The sequence below is a fragment of the Bos indicus x Bos taurus genome, chromosome 26 (assembly GCF_003369695.1).
Source record: "Bos indicus x Bos taurus breed Angus x Brahman F1 hybrid chromosome 26, Bos_hybrid_MaternalHap_v2.0, whole genome shotgun sequence".
Lineage (NCBI taxonomy): Eukaryota > Metazoa > Chordata > Mammalia > Artiodactyla > Bovidae > Bos > Bos indicus x Bos taurus.
The window spans coordinates 7,592,064-7,599,603 of record NC_040101.1 but is presented as its reverse complement, the minus strand read 5'-3'; positions in this window follow the sequence as shown (position 1 = coordinate 7,599,603).

Genomic DNA, 7,540 nt, shown 5'->3' with positions numbered 1-7,540 from the left:
TTATTTTTCTTTCGGGGAATTCCAGTGACTGCTCTGTTGCACTAGCCACGTTTATGGTCTCTGTTCTGGAGTCTTAAATGAAGGACACACAGCAGTATAACAGAAAGGAGTTCTGTTCCAGACCTGAGTTTTATGAGGAACAGACTCCAGACACAGCAGATTTAGCCAAGTTCGTACGTAAGGGAGATAATTCGTGTAGATCTTCTGACAAATCCTAGTGTTAGTTTTATTTGTGGAAGAAAGACATTTAATAAACTGTTTGGGAAGCTTGGTTATTGAATAGAGATTCATTTCCAATCAAAATAACCACACTTTTTTAAGTTACCTTTGGGCATATAGCTGTGGAATGTGTAGAGACTTTCCTTGGGGAGGCACTTAACATTCTTAGTTAATTACTGCTTGCTTTCTAGTTTTGCCCAGAATGTGTGACACCACTACAGACGTTCATGAGCATGACAGGCTCCTGGTTTGGAAATGACAAGACCCCCCCTCCCCCATTTACGGCAGGGTCAGCCCACGAAGCTAATGCCATGGATTATAACTGCCTTTCTCTGGACTCGTTACGACCTGTAAGAATAAGGAAGTTGTTAAGGAAGCTTAAAATCCAGGTTCTGAAAAAGTAGTTTCATTTTGTAAGAAAGCAGTTTAGTCTGAATGGAAATTAAACGTTCAAACTGCCGTCCTTCAGACAGCTAGCTACTCAGCGGGGCCTGTGTCTTCCTGCTCTCCAGTTTTGTTGGCCTTACACCACTGCCGTTTGATTTGAAATGTTGCAGACCGCTTTATCTGCAAATCCGTTCCAGTGTTTATCAGCTACCTTCTAGCAGCTTCAGCACCAGTGTGAATTTTTTTTTTTAAGTGCCATCACCATCTCCTCTGTTCAGATTTTGACATTCAGGAAAATATTTTTATTTTTTATGCCATACTGAAACCTACAATGTATATCTGACAAAGCAGTTAAATGTGACAATAAAAACTTATTTAATCATGGTATACCATTGTTTTAATGTTTGTCTCAACACCCGGCAAGGTCTTGCCTCAGTTTACTCATTCTGGCCGTTCTTAGTTGACTTCATATAGTTTTTTTAAAAAGGCATGAAAACTCATCTCCATACTTGTTTTTTATTTATTTATTTTTTTGATCAGGCTGGTTTCAGGGGAAATCCAAAAATACAATTTATTAAAAGATTTCTCTTGATTTCAAGAAAGTGTCAAATATCAAGTTATCAAGAGAGATCAGTTGAGTAGAAAATTGAACCTTAGTTCCCGAAAGACATCTTTCACACAGTTGATCTTGTTTGAAGAGACACCTCAGCCAAGTCACCTAACGATTGAGATGCTGGAGGATTTGGGGCTCCTAGAGTGTCATTGGAATGAGAGAAGCACCTAGAAGGAGCGTCTCTAGACGCTCCAGAATAACGAGTGTATTCTGGATTCTGTGCGGGCCTTTAGTGTCACTCTTCCAGCATCCAAGGTGACAGTCTGTTTTCAGTAGGAGTTTAAAATGTGGCTTGTAACCTTTTAGTCTCCTCCAACTAATTTCGAGAAAAGAAGACTAGATTCTTTTAACTTGCTTGGAAGTCTGGAAATGCTTCATAACATGCTGTAATTGGCTTTTGTGGAGAAAGAGCAAAACGTAAAAACAGAAATCTCATCCCCAAACATTCACACCCTAAGGATATAGATTTTAAAGTTCTAGACGCCGTGGGGCAGTAACTATAACTGCTTTAATAAAAACATTTAAATGGACCCTCTTGTGAATCTGTATTTTAGGGAAGTTAAAGGAGTTGGGGAATATAAAATTAAGATACAATAGAAGTGATGATTATTAACTGTGTTCTGGGTCTGATTTGCCCTGACTGTAGGTTTCACTTCAGTCACTGAAAGATCTTCACTCTGTTAACAAGGTTCTGCTTCATCGTTTCCCACGGCAAACCTTAATTCCACTAGACACAGAGCCTGAGGCAACCGTTTCTGCAAATGTGGTGCTAATAAATAATGGAAAATGTTTACTTTTCAACTTGATGACAAACAGACTTGGGACAAGTCCTGGGATTTAGCTCAGCTGCCTTCTTTTTTACAGTGATTTTTGTGACGTCCTAAATCAGGCAGAAGAGTCAGGCTGCAGTGTCCATCCACTGGGTTATTCCAGGCTTGCTCTGACCCCGGAGGTTGGGGGAGGGGCCCCTCTAGCCTGGGTTCATCAGCGGGGAGATGGGCCTTGGATGCCATGTGCTACACGTGGTCCAGAAGGCAGCTCTTGGAAGTAGCCTTCTGTTCAGGCAGATTTAGCAAAAGGTGGTTCATGGCAGCATTTTCAGTAGTAAAAACTGGAAATTAATGGTAGTGGAACGGTTACGTTTTGGTATACCTACAGAAGAAATAGTCTACCGCTACTAAATGTATTGCAGAAATCAAAAAGATTTCTTGACGTGGAAATGTTTCTAGATAAATGCAGAAAGTCAGGTTTCCAAATAGCACGGAAGGTATGATCTGGTTTTTGTGGGGGAAAAGTTTTTATGCAATACTCCTATTGACAGAAAATAATCTAGAAGAATAGTCCAAAGTAGTACAAGTGTTGACATAGATCGTGGCAGGTCTTCCGTCCTTCACTTACTGCACTTTCTATCTGCATTAAGGGTTTAATAAAAGACTTCAGAAATGTGGGGTCATTGGCTACATGAATTATGTCATGCAGCCACCCAAGAGGTGATTCTGGAGACATTCTTGACTCTGTCTTCACCACCACACTTCAGTTTTTTTTAGATTTGTGGCCAATGTAAGGTCAGCCTTGATGCTGCCGACTTCCCTGCATTCAACTTTTATTTCCAGATGAAATCCTGTATTTATGATTTGTTTTGCATTGACCGTGATTTTTTTTCCCTAATAAATCCAGAGCCAATTCCACTTGCCTTAGCTCAGAATCTATTTCCCAAATACCCGAGAAGCATTTAAGAAATGCTTTCTGAGATTGAAACTGACTCAAAACTAGAGCACTTACTAATGATATTCGTCTAAGACTTAAGTGCTCACTACAGAGTGGATTTTTGGAGTCTTCGTATGTAAGAACGATTTCCTTGATCATGCAGATAACTCTCTGCAGGGTTCGTGTGCCCGCTTGTGGTCGGTCATTCTTCAGTATGGTGCACTACCTGTGCTGGGAGCCCTAGATTGTGTTACCTGTTAGAAGGTAGACCCTCTGTAGTCAATTCACATACAGACAAGACTGAGAGGTGTTTGATTCCAAAGCAAATATGTACTTGCTTGGGACATTAGCTGTGGCTGACCAGCCATGGGCACTGCTTTGTAGAGCTCAGGGGCATTAGTCATTTTTCTTGACTGATTACAAACAGATGTGGTTTGTTTGTACTAAGATGTGAATCATCCACAGTACCTTTCAGACAGTTTAAGTGGGAGTGTTGGAGAAACTTGGGGACAAGAAGTAACCAGTCTCCAGAAGTACTGTCAGCCCTCCGTATCTGTGGGTTTTGCATCTCTGGATTAAACCAAACTCAGATTGGAAATCATCAGAGAAACAATTGTTAGAAAGTTCTAGGCGGCCACACTTGAATTTGCCACACACTGGCAGCCATTTACGTCATCTTTACATCGCATTAGGTATTGTGAGTAAACTTTGTTGTTGCTCAGCCACTAAGTCATGTCCCGTTCTTCACATCTTCATGGACTGTAGCACACCCCTCTGTCCTTCACTGTCTCCCGGAGTTTGCTCAAACTCATGTCCATTGAGGTGGTGATGTTATCTAGCCATCTCATCCTCTGCCGCCCCTTTCTCCTATTGCCTTCAGTCCTTCCCAGCATCAAGGTTTTTTCTAATGAGTTGGCTCTTTGCATCAGGTGGCCAAAGTATTGGAACTTCAGCAACAGTCCTTCCAATGAATATTCAGGGTCGAATTCCTTTAGGATTGACTGGTTTGATCTCCTTGCTGTTAAAGGGACTCTCAAGAGTCTTCTCCACAATTCAAAAGCACCAATTCTTCGGCACTCAGCCTTCTTTATGATCCAGCTCTTACGTGTGCACATGACTACTGGATAAACTATAGCTTTGACTATACAGGCCTTTGTTGGCAAAGTGATGTTTCTGCTTTTTAATATGCTGTCTACGTTTGTCATAACTTTTTTTGTCTATCACCGTCCACAATGATTTTGGAGCCCAAGAAAATAAAATTTGTCACCGCTTCCACTTTTTCCCCTTCTATATGCCATGAAGTGATGGCACTAAATACCATGATCATGGTTTTTTGAGTGTTGAATTTCAAGTCAGCTTTTTCACTCTGCTTTCAACCTCATTAAGAGACTCTAATTCCTCTTCACTTTCAGCCATTAGAGTGGTATCATTTATGTATCTAAGGTTGTTGATATTTTCTCTCCGCAATCTTGAGTCCAGCTTGTGATTCATCCTGGCATTCACATGATGTACTCTACATGTAAGTTAAACAAACAGGATGACAACATACAGACTTGTTGAACTCCTTCCCCAATTTTGAACCAGTCCATTGTTCATGTCCAATTCTAACTGTTGCTTCTTGACCTGCATACAGATTTCTCAGGAGGCAAGTCCCATTTCTTGAAGAATTTTCCATAGTTTTTTGCAATCCACACAGTCAAAGGCTTTGGCATAGTCAATGAAGGAGAAGTAGATGTTTTTCTGGAATCCACTTGTTTTCTCCATGATCCAATGAATGTTGGCAGTTTGATCTCTGGTTCCTCTGCCTCTTCAAAACCCAGCTTGTACATCTGGAATTTCTCAGTTCACATACTAGTGAAGCCTGGCTTGAAGGATTTTGAGCATTACCTCCTAGCATGTGAAATGAGTGCAACTGTAGTTTGAACATTCTTTGGCATTGCCCTTCTTTGGGATTGGAATGAAAACTGACTTTTTCCAGTCCAGTGGCCCCTGCTGAGTTTTCCAAATTTGCTGACATATTGGGTGCAGCACTTTAATTGCATTATCCTTTAGGATTTTAAATAGCTCAACTGTAATTCTGTCATGATTTGAAGTACAGGAGAAGATGTGTGTAGGTTATGTACAAATACCCCCCTCCTCCATTTTATATAAGAGACTTGAGCATCCTCAGGTGTAGGTGTGTGGGGGGTAGGCGGTGGGAGACGCCAACACATCCCCTGCGGATATTGAGGGATGACTCTAGTGAATCCAAGGATCATCCCTGGCTCATGTGAGATGGAAAGTGGAGACCAACTTTGTGCAATGTGCATCCTTAAAAAGTTCTGCAGTCTATCAAAGTTCTCTCAGTCTATCAAAATCCTACTCACTGCCTAAGGCCCAGCTCAAATGTTACCACCTTTAGGAAACCTTTTGGACTTACCTGGGAGGCTTGTGCAACCTGAGTACCTTGTTCACACCTCTGTCTGCTGCTCTGCACATGTTTGGGGATAGCACTCAGCACATTGTAAGGCGTTATGTCTTGTGTCTGACTCTCCAGTAGGATGTGAGGCCCTCAGAGGCAGGCAAAGGACGGAGGCATCTCAGAATTCCTGGCACCAGAAGAGCTTGGCAAAGAGTTGTTGTTCAATCACTAAATTGTGTGATTTAGTGTCCCCCATCCTTCACTGTCTTCCGGAGTTTGCTCACACTGGTTCCAAATAGGAAAAGGAGTACATCAAGGCTGTATATTGTCACCCTGCTTATTTAACTTATATGCAGAGTACATCATGAGAAACGCTGGGCTGGAAGAAACACAAGCTGGAATCAAGATTGCCGGGAGAAATATCAATAACCTCAGATATGCAGATGACACCACCCTTATGGCAGAAAGTGAAGAGGAACTAAAAAGTCTCTTGATGAAAGTGAAAGAGGAGAGTGAAAAAGTTGGCTTAAAGCTCAACATGCAGAAAATGAAGATCATGGCATCCGGCCCCATCACTTCATGGGAAATAGATGGGGAAACAGTGGAAACATTGTCAGACTTTGTTTTTTTGGGCTCCAAGATCACTGCAGATGGTGACTGCAGCCATGAAATTAAAAGACGCTTACTCCTTGGAAGGAAAGTTATGACCAAACTAGATAGCATATTGAAAAGCAGAGACATTACTTTGCCAACAAAGGTTCATCTAGTCAAGGCTGTGGTTTTTCCTGTGTCATGTATGGATGTGAGAGTTGGATTGTGAAGGCTGAGCACCGAAGAATTGATGCTTTTGAACTGTGTCTTGAGAGTCCCTTGGACTGCAAGGAGATCCAACCAGTCCATTCTGAGGAGATCAGCCCTGGGATTTCTTTGGAAGGAATGATGCTAAAGCTGAAACTCCAGTACTTTGGCCACCTCGTGTGAAGAGTTGACTCATTGGAAAAGACTCTGATGCTGCGAGGGATTGGGGGCAGGAGGAGAAGGGGATGACAGAGGATGAGGTGGCTGGATGGCATCATTGACTCAATGGATATGAGTCTGGGTGAACTCCGGAAGTTGGTGATGGATGGGGAGGCCTGGCATGCTGCGATTCATGGGGTCGCAAAGAGTCGGACACGACTGAGTGACTGAACTGAACTGAACTATTTCCATTGAGTCGATGATGCCAAAGAATGGGGATCAATAAATATTTGTCGCTGGAATGTTGAATGAAAAGAGAGGGACCCAAATAAAACTGCCCATAGATATACCAGTTCCTGAAGAATTAGACAGTAAGACAGAGATTATTCTCTGGAGAGGTTACTAGTAAAACTTCCAGCTGCTGTTGTTATGAAGAATTTACTGATGGACAGTTTCCTAACACAACATTGTAAATCAACTATACTCCAATATAAAATAAAAAATTAAAGAACTACACATTAGGAGAAATTTAAATAGGGACTAAGTTAGATGATATTACAAAATTATTGTGGGTTTTCTTAGACACATTAGTAATATCACAGTTATGTAAGAGAATCTCCTGGGTTTTAGGAAATTCAATCTGTATGTTTACGGGTGAAAAATCATGATGTCTGCAGCTCACAAGCAAATGTCTCAAGTGAAAGTGTTAGTTGCTCAGTTGTGTCCGACTCTCTTTGACCTCATGGATTGTAATCCCCCAGGCTCCTCTGTCCATGGAATTCTCCAGGCAAGAATACTGGAGTGGGTTGCCATTCCCTTCCTCAGGGGATCTTCCTGACCAAGGGATTGAACCTGGGTCTCCTGGATTGCACTTGGGTCTCCTGGATTGCACTTGGGTCTCCTGGATTGCAGGCGGATTTTTTACCTTCTGAGCCACTACTGCTGCTAAGTCACTTCATTTGTGTCTGACTCAGTGTGACCCCATAGATGGCAGCCCATCAGGCTCCACCGTCCCTGGGATTCTCCAGGCAAGAACACTGGAGTGAGCCCATTACCTTCTCCAACGCATCAAAGTGAGAAGTGAAAGTGAAGTCGCTCAGTTGTGTCTGACTCTTCATGACCCCATGGACTGCAGCCCACCAGGCTCCTCCGTCCATGGGATTTTCCAGGCAAGAGTACTGGAATGGGGTGCCATCACCTTCTCCATCTGAGCCACTAGGGAGCCCCAGATGAGCTCAAAACCCACATACACAGAG